At 39.0% G+C, this 17,249-nt stretch overlaps 1 protein-coding gene across 1 annotated transcript in view; it reads left to right on the top strand.

Annotated features, from left to right (window-relative positions):
- The window catches only part of LOC119649746, a 188,899-nt gene that overhangs the window by 53,172 nt on the left and 118,478 nt on the right, over positions 1 to 17,249 (top strand). The gene's annotated exons all lie outside the window — the stretch shown is intronic.

Raw genomic sequence — 17,249 nt, 5'->3', positions numbered from 1 at the left:
TTACCGCTTTTTCATATTCACCTTTTAATTTGCTATAAGTAGCCTCTACTCGGACCGATTTGAATACACAGTGTTTATTCATTCATTCAACTCGCTGCTAAGGCGCAACTTTCTTCTTTGAAATGGGCTGAGTATCTTAATTTTTACCTCTAGACCACACTATCTTAACTTTATTTTTAAATCCTTTCATTGATATCCAATATAAGATAGCCAGAAAATATCATCAGCATGACCAAAAGCCATTGCATCATTCCTGTGTTGAGGCAAAAACGGCAAAAGCGTGTGATTCCAACAACCAGGCATACTATTAGGTTGTTGCAAGTGAAATGGCCGTTTTGGTACTAAAATTTGAAACGACTGTAAAGCTTACAAAAATTTATTTATTTAATCAAAATAGGTGCCACTCGATTCAAAATACTTCTCCCAACGAGGTTCAAGAGCATGTATGCCAGAGTCGTAGAAGTCGGGTGTTGATAAATTCGTCGAAGGCAATTTTGACAGCCTCTTCGTCCCAAAATTGTTTTTCCGCCATATCCAAATACTTAAAAAAGTGGTAGTCGGTTGGCGAAAGGTCTGTTGAATATGGTGGATGCAATTCGTTCAACTTTTGAACCGTTGTTCTGGATACATGTGGTCGTGCATTGCTGTGATGGAGTATCACACCATCTCTGTTGACCCATCTTGGCCGTTGAATACTCAATTTTGGATGCACTTCCTCGAGTTGAGCGCAGTATTTCTTGGCATTTATCGTTTCTCCAAATGCCAAAAAAGAATAGTGGATAACTCCAGCTGTAGACCACCAAACAGTCACCATTACCTTCTTCGGATGGAGGCTCGGTTTCGGCATATGTTTCGGTGGCTCATCAGCATCTAGCCATTGCGCTGATCGGCGACGATCGTCGTATAATATCCACTTTTCATCACATGTCGCTATTCTGTGCAGAAATGGGCTGCTTCTGTTACGGCAGAGTAAAGAACTGAAAATGTCCATTCGAAGTGCCATGTTTTGCTCCGTAAGGGCTTACGGTACCCATTTTCGAGCTTTTTCACCTTTCCAAGTTGTTGCAAGTAACGGGAAATTGTCGAATAGTGTACGCCCAGTTTCTCTGCAATATCTCTCACAGACTGATATGTGTCGGATGCGCCTAGCACACGCAGCTCGTCGTTATCAATCGATGGTCTTGGATGTCCATGTGGCTCACTTTGCAGGTTAACGTCGCCTGACATGAATTTTTCGAACGGCCGCCGTATGGCTCATTCGCTTACCCTATCAGCTCCAAATGCGCTGTTAATGTTCCTGGTCGCCTCCGCTGCTTTATGGCCGAGTTTGAACTCATACAGAAAAAGTATACGTTCTTGGGTGTTTCCATCCTTTTTCCTTTTCATTCACTGATATCAAAACGATAGTCAAAACTGAAATGACTCCTTCATTAAATGTAAGAGTATTTATACTTCATTATCCGGCCCCAACAGCGCCAACTGGTGGTGGTTTGATACAGCAAAAACGCAACTAACTTCACTTGATTGCCAAATCGGCCATTTCATATGCAACAACCTCATGAAAACGTCAAACTTTGCTTTAATGTTTAGATTGAAGTCAGCAATCGCGGTTAATGATTTACTTTTTTACATACATCCTTCTCTATCGATACACCTAGTCCTAGAACTGTAGCCCTTTTAGTTTAACACGAACAGAGGATATGTACACTATTATACTAAGTAAGAATCCCACATTTCATACTAAATAAATACGATGTAGCAAAGACTCTGGAAGGCTCCGGTGACTGTTTTGCCAGGGCGCTAAAAGTTTCGATGCGTAATATTGTAGCTTTCATTTAAGGGGGTCATTTCGTGTGAAGGCCGTTTTTTTCTCGCTTTTTTTAGAAATTTTTTGTGAAGAAATAGATAAAGATTCAAATAGGAAATTTTCACCATACATTTATTAATATCTTAAGCATGCGTAGTAATTTTCTCAGTCCGAAAACATTGTTCATTATTGTAATACAGAGCAATTTATACACCCATCTCCAAAGAAAGGTGCTTATCTGTTGCCCGTTAGAAGGCGCTGCGATCATTTTAACGAAAAGAATATAAACGGCATTTTAACGTGCACACGTAACTACAGTCCACAAACTAGGATTATTAAAAATATTAATAGCTAAATTTTCGGCGCCGTGCTAAACTTTTTTTTGTGAATTTTGGTGTTTTTTTAAGGCTTCTTTAATGAATAAAAAAAAACTACTGAATGAATCGCAATTATCCTAGTTTGCAGACCGTAGAAATATGTTCTGAATAAGTCGTGAAAATTTCAAAGAATTTTGTTGGATAGATTTTGGGCTATGGTGGCAGCAGATTTTCAATATGCAGTTTCGAGAAAAACGCATTTAAAAAGTAAAATGTGATTTTTTGCCATAAAATTAATTTTTGGAATCGTGTCGACACTAAGCATTCGCCTACCAATTCTCGGCGCAGCAATGTCAATGTAACCAGAATGCAGACAAGTCAAATTTCGTTTAGACGAAAAAGACCCACGTTTACGGGGAACGTGTGCCAAAAGTCTAAGTAAATTGTTTTTCAAATTTCGTTTTGAATCGTTTATTGTGAGCGGAAATGCTCCAGAAAAACTCCTGGCACTCAGTAAAATACGAAATTATTTTAGTAGATTCGTCGGAGAAAATGGAACAGCGACCGGGCGAAAAAGTTCGTCGCATATTGGGTCCTCGGGAGAAAGTAAATTATTTCGGTAGCGAGGGCGAGGAGACGAAATTAATGCTGTAGAAGAAGATGACTGCTGCAGTTCCAGAGCAAGCTTGTCCGATATTGAATCTGAAGGAGTGGACGATGACAAATTGGACGAAGACGTAAACGAGCAACAAAATCCTCCAACAGGAAGAAGGAAATACGCCTATGGCAAAGACAAAAATAAGTGGTGTTTCCAGGCTCCGGAAGTAGGAGGACGCCGATCAAGGGTAACAGAAATTTCGCCTCAAGTTGTTGAAACTTGAATTTATTTTAAAAAATAGAACCTCGGAAATTGAAAGATACTTGACAATCGAATACTAATGAGTCCGCGTCTTTGCGAATTGTGACAATGAATGAATCGAACGCTTTTATAGGAATTCTGCATTCTGTAAACAAAGGCAATCGGGTGGATGTAAAAAAGTTGTGACGCTTTAAATTTATTAGCTGCCGGATTAGATTTGAAGTTAAAAATACACTGGTTGAAAGAGGCGGTGCAGATATTCTGACACCAATTCGCGAAATTTGAGATATTTTTATGTTAAACTGCCAAAATAATTATCACTTAAGTGATTTTTTTGACCATAGATGATCAGCTCTGGTGCTCATCTATCGAACTGTCCAACAAGATGAAGAAAAATCATCGATTGATCACGGTACGATCCGAAAAGAAAGCGTGAAATTCTGCAATCTTTCAAATGTAATTCTTCGATTGGTACAACCAGATATGGATATGACGAGGATAATATTTTGCTATATTTTGTTCTGATGTTGTCTTCGAAGCACAAGACAGAAAACAAGGCGCAGACAGCGACAAGTCAGAGTGCTTTCTAGAATGAAACAAAATTTGAGATAGATGTCTTTGATCAACTGCGCTCTAACACGTGTGTTCGACAAAGCAACCGATGGCGATGCTATTTTTTTTAGGAATGATTGTACAATCCCCGGAGAGAAAACGAGAGGCAGGCGAGAATGTTTGAAAAACCTTACGTTACCGCTTGTCAAACCGTATCTTGAAGAGCGCGTGACACAGCTTGAAATTCATAAATTGCTATTACAGAATATCCGCCAACGATGTAAATCGACCTGATGTAAAGGTCATCATCATCATCAACGGCGCAAAAACCGGTATCCGGTCTAGGCCTGCCTTAATAAGGAACTCCAGACATCCCGGTTTTGTGCCGAGATCCACCAATTCGATATCCCTAAAAGCTGTCTGGCTGATGTAAAGGTCGGTTCCAATAAGTTGAAGAAGAGAAAACGATGTTTTTTTTGCCCGACAGACAAAGATCGTAAAACTATCATTTGTTGCGCGAAATGCAAAAGCCCAACATGCGACGATCATCGCACTTCGTGCTACACAATGTGCTTCTCGTAACTGTTTTGTACAAGTTTGAAAATTTTGATTTCTAAATGTGTAACTTTTCTTCAATACGTGGGAGTTTACGTGGGAGTTTTCTTTTCATTAATATCATTAGCAGACTTTGGACAGTTATATATTTTGGCAGCTTTGGCCACATATTTTCAGGAATTTTTTTTGGTAACTTTGAGGTCGGCAAATGTGTTTTTTTTCTTGATAATTTAATACTACTTTTTTTCATTAAATTAACACTCTTCCCTTTCAAAAGACATTATTCGTCCAAAAGTTATAATTAAAAAAAAAAATAAAATATTGCTTGCGATTTTTTAAAGAAGGACCCACTCTGGTGTATAAATTAATTTTAAGGACTTTTTTTCGTAAAATTGCACCTTTATTGTAAAAAAATGGTTGCAATGCCGTTATTTGTCCCTCGTATGCCACTGGTGGCATTAGCATTCCGCATGAAAAGAGCTCCTCGCTCTATGAATCGACCCATTTTTTGAATCACCGATAAGAGCGAACTGTTGGTCAACCAGGCCATGCGTCACTGATCGGAAAAGGTGATAATTCGAAAGAGCAATGTCTGAGCTCTATAGCGAGTAGGGTAGCACACGCCAATTCAACGCTTCCAAAGTCAAAGTAAGAGGGAAATGGAAACAGATCAAATGATCTTTACAACCACCTGAAGAACGTTATCATTGATACAACAACAAAGATACCTGGCCCCAGCCACCAAATGCAACGCATAAGTGCCGATATTTCGCCTTGTCGTCGATGTTGATGCCTGTCCAGGGTAACTACATACATATATGATTTCTTCGCTTTGGGTTATCATCGCCAATGACAATGCTATGTAAAAAGCCATTTCTTTTTTGCAGTCGAAACAGCTGCTGACGTGTGAAACGCCCTTCCACGGCCCCCCAGCTTCGGTTCGTATAGTTCCCAATTTCTTCCTTTTGGATCATTTGCAATGCTTCCAAATGTATTATACATAAATGGCACGGTGGGTCACACCTGATAATTTCGCAAGTTCTTCTTAGCTTTGGCGTGAATCTTTATCTGATAGTCCTTCCATCGTCCTTCTTCAACCCTTTTTGGGCTTTCGAGGATGTTGTTTTTAATGTCAAAAACACCATTTTTAAAGCGTACATAAACCAGTACTCTCACGTTAATTTCGATGGAATATGTTCCCCAGAAATTTCACACAGCAATCAATAATTTCAACTGCTTTTTTCTTCCAATTAAAACAAAAAAGTAAAGCTTCTCGCAAACATTCTGTTGGCGCAATACTTGTCATGTTTGAAGTAGAAGAAATTGAATTGAATTGAATTGAATTGAAATTGAATGAACCTGATATTCAATTCGATGTGGTACTGGCATTTTATTTCATAGGGGTAAATAATTTGACTCGAAAGAGGCAACTTCGACCTACTATAACTTTGTTAATAATAGTAAAATTTCCATTAACTTTTCCAGTAAGATACTTCATATTACAACCTAAACTACTGCAACTTTACGGATCAAGGATGAACTTAACGAAGGCTCGCAGTAGTTTTCAAATAATCTAATATTATTAACACTGTTTGACCGGATGGCTCAACTGGTTAGAACGCTGCGCTGTCGTAACGGAAGGTCGCGGTTCAAACCTTACTGGTGGCTGACTACATTGCTTTCTACAGTGTACTATTACGGTCCTAAATAAAGTGCTTTAACACTCTTGAAGCTCCTGTTCCAATATGAATTGTTGCACCAACTATTATTATAATTTATTTGACCAAATATCGTAACGGAAAGTATTTCGGGGCCTAGATACCATTTACATGGACTGCCATATTTTTCGGTTGAATAGTTTCCGAGAACGGGTCCTTGAAGTGATTGTGCACTTTGCAGCCAATCTCAAAGCTAAACCTGCTGCTTCGCAATGTATTAATAGAGACCTTTCTTTTGATACCCCACATGGCTATATTCAGTAAAAAACACTAGGTGAATGGGGATCCTCCCTTAATTTCAACGTCAAGGTATACAATTCACGGCGTTCGTGGGGTTCACATTTCCAACTTTTCCGCCAAATATCGTGTCAGTGGGTGTAACCATTTCCCATAAAAGTGCATGTGACCCTGGTGCAGAATATCAGACATCACAGCAGCAGCCTGCCTCAACTCCTTGGATGAATAAGACATTAATTACCATTATAATTACAAATACAATGATGAGGTGGCTGACAAGCATCAGAACTATAACACCTTTTCACTACCCAGCTATTTCACTCATCGAGCAGGAAATTAATTCTGAAGTCGCCATAAGACAAATTTTTGTGGGAATCTTTGCAATCAGTTTATAGATCTTTTATATAATATCTATCTAATAATATCTATGCTACCAGTAACTGTAAACAAAGAAAGCATGGTAGCAATCCTTGTTGTGAAAGAGATACATGATTACCGCCACGAAAGAAAAGCTTGGATAAATGCTTCTCAATAAAGCACAGGCCATCTTACCATAGGACCCTTTGACGGACTGGGACTGCGAAATAGGCGGGTATGCAGCATATTTCACGTAGCAAACACACAGCCTTTAATTTTAGGTCTGATTTGGTTTGCTGAAATTGTTAAAAATTGAGCATTCGTATGAAGACAATCATCACCGGCGCAACAACCGGTATCGGTTATGGTATCGCTCATTGATTTCGTCGTCGTTACTACGAGCTATATATAAGTGAAACCATCGTGTAGCCAAATATTTTTACATAAAAAAACAGCAAAACCTTTCATAACTGAAGCGCCGAACTGCCAATCTTTGACTTCTTTAAATACTGGGTGTTAGCGAAAAGCAGAGGGGCTCGTGGCTAAAAACATCTTTGGTTGAGAGCATTGCTGATTATTGTTTTCTGCAATTTATTTTATTCGAATAATGTTTTTGCTTACACTAAACTTTTATCATTTATTTTCAGGTATGATATGCGAATATTCCTGGTACTAAAAAAGGTGTGAGTACTACGAAAAACAGTTAGATAAAATCAATCTTTTTCTGGTAAGATATTGATAAGGACTTCCATTAATATACGGTCATTTACTTTCCTCAATCAAACCGTAGTAGTCCATTGTATTTAAAGCTCCAAAATACATTAAGTACGAAGGCACCCAAACTCTCATGTTTCATGCTCTCAAAAGCATGCACTCACATAAGAATTGCTCCTATCCTATTTTGAATAATATATATGAATTAGACCCTGTCTGAATATCCTACGATACCTCCGCACAGCTTCCTGCTTTTTGATAGGATAAACTTTCTAGTATGCTTGTTCTATCTTCTGGCATTTAATCTCTGCCACCTGACCCTATGGTCTGTTCTCAGCTTCCTTAACAGCATTATAAGCTCACGCTACCGACACTCAAATTGCTGGTTCTATTTCCCGTATTTGACGAACTGAAGCCTCCTTTGCTGAAGCATCCTAGATTCTGGCATGCATGATTCAAATGTGGTTCTGAAAAACCTTCTGGAGAAGTACAGTATCTGGGAATTATTTTAGATAAGAAGTAAACATGTAAAGTCAGAAGACGGACCTTTGCTTCGAAATTGGGGGTTTCAGGTGTCAATGTTAATGTCAATCTTTCATTGGACAGATGTTCGCCAATGCAGCCGAAGGTGCTTTAAAAGTATTTTCAGTGTAAGCTGTAGAGGAGTGTAGAACATTGGAAGAAATATTAGGTGAACTGTACGAAGTTCTTGTAATACCTTTTGATTCTCAAAGTCACATACTTTTGTTTGGTATGAGATGCAAAGTGAACCTCAAACCCAGAAAAATTTTCGAAAGGGTAGGTGTGGCATGGTATACTACAGTTTTCACACCAAAACGGCTCTGAGCGGAGATCCACAGAAACGAGAACTGGGATTGTCAAATGGGGCAATATAGTGCGGTCTACCATAGTAGGAATCTAAATTACTGGTGGAACCAGGAAATCTCACTGTTGAAATCATCGTGTCTCCAAGCGAGGAGGATTTGCTGAAGGACATGAGGTGAGCTAGAGCATCGGGAGAGAAAATACGGCAGCCTCCGGAGTAGCCTTAGGGAGGACAGGAAAGTAGGCGGAGCTGTTGTAGGCAGCTGTACCTTCAAGCAGCTATGAGCTCTTAGAGCGATGCTCACAAAATTATCATGAACAAAATTCCTGAACAAAATCACCCTAAATGACCTGTTCGCGATCAGAATAGTTACCATTGTTCTCCCGCAAGACAAAAAAAGCTTACTTTAAGCAACGGTTTACCAGGACGTTTTCTCGATCACTCGGGCGGTATCTATGAACCCGTTGAAGATAAAAAGGTTTCGGAGTTAGCCTGCTCCCGCAGTATTCCGGTTCGCCATGTGATACTTCAATGTTGAAAAGTTTACAGAAACCACTAATTCCTCCCTGTCCAACTCAATCAATTATTTCACGCAGGGAGTTTCTATATAATTTAACCAGTCTCCATTCTTATTTCTTTTACAAAGGAAACTCAAAATTCGGCCGGTTGATTTCTTGAATTTTTGCAGTTCTCCATTCTATCGGGGATCGCTTTTACAGGGATTTCCACGGACAAAGAAATATTTAGTCGCTTGGGTAACTGCACTTTATTACCAAAAAGTTCAGCGACCTTCCTTCAATCTATTTTTCTTGGATTTTGTAATACGCCCGTTATTGTCAAACTATTTACAAGCAACGGTGATCTGGCAGTCAGACTTCGAATGCCCCGCCCCCCTTCCATTCGCCTTTGATGTTTTTGAAATACAAATTATTAAGTCAATGACTTCACTTCGTCTCCAGCGTCGTCGAAGACTGGGGTACACCCTTCATTCTAGCGATCACACCAACTAAATCGATGAAATCGGGTAACTTATCTCCTTAAAGGACTACATTTACTACTTCTCTTGCAAATATATTGTGCTTTCATAGCACAACCTATTAAGGAATTTAAGACCATTTGACTCCGCAAAAGTTACCAGATCCCGTAGAGTGAGACAACCATACCGTGCCTCACTTGCAACTAGGCTGTTTTCAACTAATTTGATATCAGAAGAAAGACTCCCATTCTTGCCTATTTTCTGCCATTGAAGATTTCAGCCACTTTACTGATCCAACATCGCAAATTTTGTCAAACCGTCGCTCTTGTACCGGGCAGATATAATGGCAATCCTCCTACTTTGTCTTGCTTCAAGTTAATTTAACTATCATCTATATTTCTTTAACGTGGGCGTCTTATTTAAGATGAAAAACAATTGGATGAATCCCTCTAAGTTTATCCGGGTTCGCAGGTAGCCTCACACTTTAGAGTCGGTCACCTTAGGTTCGATTTTTCTAATAGTTCCCACATGGTGTGCAAGGGCCTATGCCCTTCTTCACAGAAAGTCTCGTCTTTTCGCGCAAGGTATTTTTACATTTTCAGTATCGGGCCAGCACTGGCTCTCGGGCTAGGAGATTTTCTACAAATGCGAACCTCCATTCGCAGATCTATTGTGGAGAAGCTTTCCGAAAATGTCACAACTTGGAATAATTCGTTTTATTTAGCGACTATTACCGTTCTGCACTCTGCAAAAAAGACACTGTACATGTTCCGAATTTGCTTGAATTTCAATATTTCCAGAAAAAGCGGATCGTGATATGTTGCCAATCCCTAAGAAATCTCCCACTATTTTGGTGCAATTTCAAACCTCAAGTTAAAACCTCCACATCTATGGATTTATCCTCGTGAATTTCACTTTCCACCGTACAAGGGCAATGCTCGGGTTCTGTTCACAAAGCATACGGACGATGCCTCCTGACTTCCTCCAAGAATCAGGTACCCGATATTCGACGTGCATTTTAATTACCAGTTCGCTCTTCACAACATTGAACTTATTGTCCGTTGGATATTTTCCTTAAAGAAAACTTTCACAGCGGCGGGAAAAAACTAGTTTGCCCATTGGGTATACGATCTCATCCTTCCCACTTTAATCTTAGTGTTCTAATAGGGTGGACCATTTTCATTGAGCTTTCACTGATTCGATCACCTGCTAACGCATCGAGCTTAGCGACTGTGGAAATATGATTTCCAGGAGATGGTAATGGGACATATAGTACCTCCAAGCATTAGCTATAGCTAGTCTGCCTGTAATGCCTTTTAAGCGCTCTGTATGTTGACCGTATTAGCTTAACTCCATCTTCCACACCTCACGGTAGGTAATATTTTGCTTCGTCAAAAAGACCATCACAACTATCGAGTGGGCGAGTACCTTTAACAATCTCCACTAATGCTAATTACCCTCTGCAAAATAAATGTCTGGGATATGTCTAACATCTTTTCTACGACTTTGTCGTTCCTCATTTTTAAAATGTTGCATAGTGGCGTCGGACTCTTCTTTATTTGAGGTTTGCACGTCCATCTGGTGCCCTGTGAGTTGGAGCTTAAGAATACACTCAAAGCCTTCCCTGTTTATCGTCAAAGGCCGACTCAAAAAGGGATAATTGTGGGCTAGTAACCTCCAAATTATGAAACGGATAGGGACTGACCTTACGGCAACGACCTTTGGCTATCGAAAACGGACCATGATTGGTTTCTGGAATGTGAGCACGTTTCTCGACAACGGTAGCGAGGGTCCTCAGAATCCTCCTTTTCTCCAATCTCAGCGAAAATTGCAGCGATATAAACTGGACATTCTGCGCTTAAGCGAAGTAAGATAGTGGCACTCCGGAAACTACTCCTCTCCCTCTTGCGGCAATCTTCTTTGGTACTCTAGAAAGCCAAGTGGTAGCAGACACGAAGTCGGTGTCAGGTTGCTGCTGATCTGGGATTTCTGACAGACTTCTAACTGCAAAATTTCGGTCCAGGTTAGGGATCATCACAATTGTGCAATGCTATACACCAACAGAGGCTTCCGATGTAGTGGAGAAAGATGCTTTCAATGAGCAATTAAATGCGATTGAAGGGGAGTTTCCTAAAGGTGACATTGTGATCGTGATGGGCGATCTGAATGCCAAGGTGGTATCTGACAACAGCTTGCTCGGACTTGTGATAAGGAAGCACGGTCTTGGTGACCATAACAGCCATGGTGGGATTTCTGCAACATTCACCGCCTCGTCATTAGTGGCATATGGTTCCTCGACATTAGTGGCATATTGTTCCACTATCCACTATCTGATGATCGCTTACTTATGCTTGCGTGTTGCGTTCCCCACCTCACCACTAAGTTCAACATCGATCGCTTGTACGACCCATTTTGCTGATCGAGCGGCAAATCTATTGAAATACCGATGAGCAAAGACTGCCATCAAAGAATTCTCTTTTCTCGGGTACTGCACAAGTCCTCAGCCACGGCCCGAAGGGACGTCATAAGATCTGACTTCCACGGAATTGTGACAGCGAACCGATGAACGGAAGGGATTGAAAGCCCCACTGACCGCTGAGAGTGATGGTGGGCGCGACGTGCTCGAACTCTGATACTGAGCAAAATCCACGGAAATTCAACATAGTGAGCACAGTGACAAAAAGTTTGCTATTAGGCTAGTCAGGGAAGTGAAAGATGCCGCAGATCACAATGATTGCAGAACTGTATATAGCATCTCAATACGGCTTGCTGGTGCTTGCAAATCCTTCGCACGTACGAAGGAGTACGTGCGTCTGCGTAAGTCGTTGGAGGAGCTGAAGCGCATTTCAGGTAACCATGAGCGATGGTGCGTAAGTATGTTTGACGCGCTATACCGCCCTAAGGGATGAAGAGCAACCATATAACAGCTTACAATCAGGAACTGCTGAACTATTGGGGGTTGACTAAATTGACGCTCTGTTTAAAGGAGTCTTCCCATGCGTCGGATCCGCTGAATCCATTTTTTTGTATTAATTATATCTAGGTACAATGTAGAATATATCGATAGTGATTTTTTGATATTTAGAGTTGTTCGGATATTACAGTGTTAAACAGATAAAATATTACATGCCAGGTTTATGTCGATCGGCGTAATAAAGCGCGTATTTATAGATCCGAATGACGTTCGAGTGACTTCGCTAAAATAATAATAAGAATTGTAAGCAAGACTTTACATGTGTTTCTTCAAGAAACCTAACTTTTATATACTATGTATAGAAGATTAATGGTTAGTTAAGATTTTATAGCTAATACACATTTTACTTTTTAAATGCGTTCTTCTCCAAAACTGCGTATTGAAAACCTGCTGCCACCATAGCCTAAAATTTATCCAACGAAATTCCTTGGAATTTTCACGACTTATTCACAACATATTTCTACGGTTCGCAAAGTAGGATAACTGTGATTCATTGATTAATTTTTCTTTTATTTTTTAAAGAAGTCTTGAAAAAACATCAAAATTCACAAAAAAAGTTTAAAACGGCACCAAAAATTTAGCTTTTAATATTTTATAATAATCCTAGTTTGCGGACTGTAGTTAAGTCTGTACGTTAAAATGCCGTTTACTTTTTTCTTTAAGATGATCGCAACGCCCTCTAATGTGACAGCAGAACACATTTTTTTTTGGAGATGGGTGTATAAATTGCTCTGTATTTCAATAATGAACTAAGCTATCGGTCTGGAAAAATTGTTACGCATGCTCAAGAAATTAATAAATATATTGTGAAAAGTTCGTAATTGTATCTTTATTCAGCTCTTCATAAAAAATTTCTAAAAAGGCGAAAAAAAACGGCCTTCACACAGGATGACCCCCTTAACAGTGGTAATAGGTGCTTTATGTTGGAAATAATTTTCAATGTTACTTTCATTCCTTTTCCAGGACTATTGTCCGGCATTTTCCGTAATTAGTAAACTTAAAAAAAAACGATGGCACACGGTGTCCTCCTCTTCCGTGCAGGTTAAAATAATAGGATTTTGATTGGTCGGTCAGATTCAAAATCGCAATCAGGTGCATGGAAAGGGTATAGTTTTGTGCCTACCTTACCGGACAGACATATACGCAGGATTGTCTTTCAAAGGAAAATTCCAAAACATTGAAGATAAGGATTATATTACAGAGGCGCGGGTGGAAATTAGGGAAGCTGCAGGGTGGTTGCGCAAACAATTTCCTCCGCATTCAAACTACTCTAACTTCTCTGGACTTGGGCTGTGACAACTTCAAGGGAATTCGAGGGAAAATTCGAGGCTGGCAAAAAGTGGCAATCTATCGGTACCGTTCATTATTTATCAGTCTTAACTAGTTTACTCGTTTCGTCGTTCCCATCTATTTCTTTGACATGTACCATAAGTGAACTAATAGCAACTATATGGTTTTAAGCTTTCATTTTCGTGTAATTTGTATGGCACTCAAGCTTTAAATTTTTTATCTGTTCCGATTGGGGTTCTCAACAGATGGTATCTTGAGTCCAACCAATTCGCTCGGATTATCCTAACTGCAAATAATATGCAAAAAAGGATCAATATTACTAAGATGTGTAAGTTGCAAAGAGTCAACAAAAATCATCATATGTTGGCTTGGATTTTTACTTTTCAATGGATGCTACATTAACTATTATTGAATACGATCCGGAAGACTGTTTAAAGTTAAAATTTCTCTTACTTTTAGTACCCAACATTAGTTTCCTCCTGGGCAAATTGCTCGCAATTAACATGTTCGTACTCAAAGAACACTTCGTACTATCTCGTGTTTAGACAGCATTTTCCCAACCACATCAACCCTGAAATTAAAGGCAAGTCGCATACGAATGCTACACACAGTTTCCATGATTTTTATACAATGTCCAATGGTAACTCCAACATGCACTTTTAGAAAGGAAACTATTTCCTCTAGACAGAACTGCAACTATCATTCCTTCCCACGAGTAAAAGACACCGGTTGCATGCACACTGGAATCTTGTCCCAACTGGCATTCCCGAGCCAGAAATCCTCCTCCATTCTCTCCAACATTGGCGCACGAGCAGTAACAATTGGGACAATATCTCCCCTTCGTTGTGGATCTTCCATGGGTATCCATTGGAACTGGAAGCAATGCCTTGTACGAGAAATACCAAACCACGGAGGAACCTGTTTTCATCGCCGAGTGCTCTGACTCCACCACGGATGGTGGAATGCGACAATCCATTTACTGCTGGCGATACCAAGTCGCCTCGGTACGCGATTCTTCAGTTTCAACTTCTTAGCGCTTGAACGAACATTCGCAACGGTTGGCTGTGATTGGACTACGAACCGTGTGACCTTCTCAAGGTATCCACCACGTCTAAGCCTTCACTGTCGTTATTCGGTGCTGTTCCAGGTAGCAGCGAAAAATTTCTGAAGGTATTTCAAATTGCAGAGGGATTAATCAAGTTATCTCGGCTTATCTCGCGTTTGGCCGCCCGGTGACCTGTGATCTGATTTCTTGTGGATTTGAGCCGAAGATTAACTTGCGGATTATCTTGGATTTGTGGTAGTGATTCAGGAAAGTACACGTTCCATTTAATCCGGTTTAATTATGTCGAAATCGCGATTCGTTGGATAAAGTTGTCCTTTCAAATGAAGACAGTAGGATGAAGTTTTTTTCATGAGACTTTGAGTTGCTTCGCCATCTCTATCAGACCAGATACTTTCATATTGCACTTTTAGATACAATCCAAGTATCGCGGCTGGACGTAGGTATGCACTGCATACTATCACGGCTAAGTAAAACGAGTTTGCGCAATTCACTATACGCCTCCTTACATCGGCCGTATCGAGAGGGTTAAAGGCATTTAAATTTAAACATCTGCATCTGAGGAACCTGTGAGAAATCGGTGAATGTGTACTAGTAGTGCTCTTTTGAAAGTGTTATTGTGTTGGAGTGTATCTTAACGTGTTTTAATAGAGTGTCATCGGATTCTTCAGTTAATCCGAATTCGATTAAACAAGCTGTTTGGTGAAATCGAAGGAGTGTTTGCCAGTCACCGCATTTCACTGTGCTTTTTCGCTTTGAGGGTAACGATAACTCGTTTTGGATTATTCTGGATATATAACTGCCGACAATGAGAGCCAAGATTTGAGATATTACAGCTCAATTTTGTGAAATTAGGTTGGTTGAGAAATTATTTGTTTTTAGTTTTAGCTATGGTCATATGACAATATGTGGAAAGAAATTTAAAAGTAAGCACACCGTGAATTTGTTCAGTTACTTTTCTGAATATAAAAAACGTGTTTTTAATAGAAAGAAAAATTTATAGATATTGAATATGATTTCCATCATCTACTACTTTTCTCTTTATACTGAAACAAAGTGATGTTCTTCAACTATACTTAACTATGGATACGTTTTTAATGGTTCATTGTGGAAAATTTATTTTTATTCATTGACCGATTTATTAAGTGATGATTAATTGATGTTTTCAAAAATTTTAATATCTTGTCCGCGACAGGGTTTAATTTTGAGAAAGGATTGACCTCCTGAACCTAAAAAATTCTAAAAATCCATTTTCCAACAGAAGATTTTAGGTTGATACTTCCAGAAAGCCACAGCTAAACCACAGTGTTATTGGAAATAATAAAACTTTACACTAAATAACAACTTGAATCTTTATTTGCTAAATAAATATTTGTTCTTTCGAAATTTTAAATTGTATAAAGCATATGCCATGAGAATGCCTGTTAACTTGTCGAAAAAATTCATGACTATATTGCATAGCTACGAGTGTGTATGTCTACACTTAAATCAGTATTTTTAAAAAAAATAAATTTTATTTGGAATTTATCACCTCTTTACATTTTTATAGCATTGCTATCTCTCAGTAAGAATTTGTAATGGCAAATAGCTTCAGTCCGCTTTTACGATTGAGAGTTAGTGCTAAATTTCCTTGAAAGGGTAATGTCCACGGTTTTGGTTACATCCCTTTTATTGCCCTTGGGATTGAAAAAATAATTCTTAACATCATGGCATTTTATGTATCCGCGAAACGTATCTGTGGAAACAGCTGCTAATTTTACGTCAGGAGTAGAAGCGTATGCATCCTCAGAATTTCATTGACACAATTTCATTTTAGACTTACAACGATGAATGAAAAAAAGAAACCCAAAAGCGCATTTAAAAATTGCACCAGGTTGTCTGACCAGCAAAAAAAATCTTTTGATTTATCTTATGATTGAAATTTGAATTTAAAAAGGGTAAACTTTAAGATAGCATAGGGGAGGAAAATTGACAAGGAATTTTCGATGCAACTTACCTTGATTTTCACTAGCTTTTACAAAGGGAAATGACGCAATTAAATTTTAGTTAACCTCTTCCCAACTAAATTAACTTTCTACGATAAAGGTTGACACCAAAAGCAAACTACCTTACCACTTCCCATGGTATCACCTAATTAATGGGCATGTAACCAAATATCCTCCTCTCCAGTGTCTCCTCTTCCGTCGGAATTATAGAAATAATCATACTCCAGTTCTTTGACGAGCAATAATCTCTAATTTAATCTAATCCCGTTTGTTAAGGAACTAAGTTTCTTTGGTCTATAAATAACACCAAGCTGGCTAGTTGAAATTAACTTCACACTTACACTCTTGGATATTGAAAATCAACCCATATATCCAGTGACATTTTCTTTGGCACCTACATAGTGGTCATTCCATCTCAGATTGTTACCCACTTTGTCCTGAGAATTTAGAGACTTTTTTATCTATGAACTGACATTTCAATCGGCATTATTCCCGGAATAGTATTCATATACTGTCTCCGGTAACATTCTCGTCATTTGGACTAACTTAGGTGAAGTTCCAAATTCAAGCATACTGTTACGTAGTATATTCCTGCTGATATTCACAGATTATGCCATCATAATATGTTTTATATGTTTTTTAATTATCATTACTCTACAAGCCGCACTAAAAACATTAGTATTAGCCATATTATACTCATACCCCGTTTACTAGGTATTTTTCTTAGCACATGTATGACTATCGTTTCAGGGCTCGTACACACAGAGCGCGATGAAGTTCTCCTAATACTGTGTTCACAGTTTTATTATGGAATATAGCTACTTTGTATATCGAACGAAAGGTCTCGAGGAGGACTTTTCGAAACAGGTATTAGTTTTGCCATTGGTTGCAAAGGTGGAAGATCAATTACTTCAAGAGCCCATTCTCAGAAATTACCCTACCGTATACCCCCTTAAATTTAAAATTTTGCAATGAAGTAACATGTTCTGGAAAATGTGATGGCAATCCTACTATTATTG

Source organism: Hermetia illucens, chromosome 2, assembly GCF_905115235.1.
Source record: "Hermetia illucens chromosome 2, iHerIll2.2.curated.20191125, whole genome shotgun sequence".
NCBI lineage: Eukaryota > Metazoa > Arthropoda > Insecta > Diptera > Stratiomyidae > Hermetia > Hermetia illucens.
This window is presented reverse-complemented; position numbering and strand designations above follow the sequence as displayed.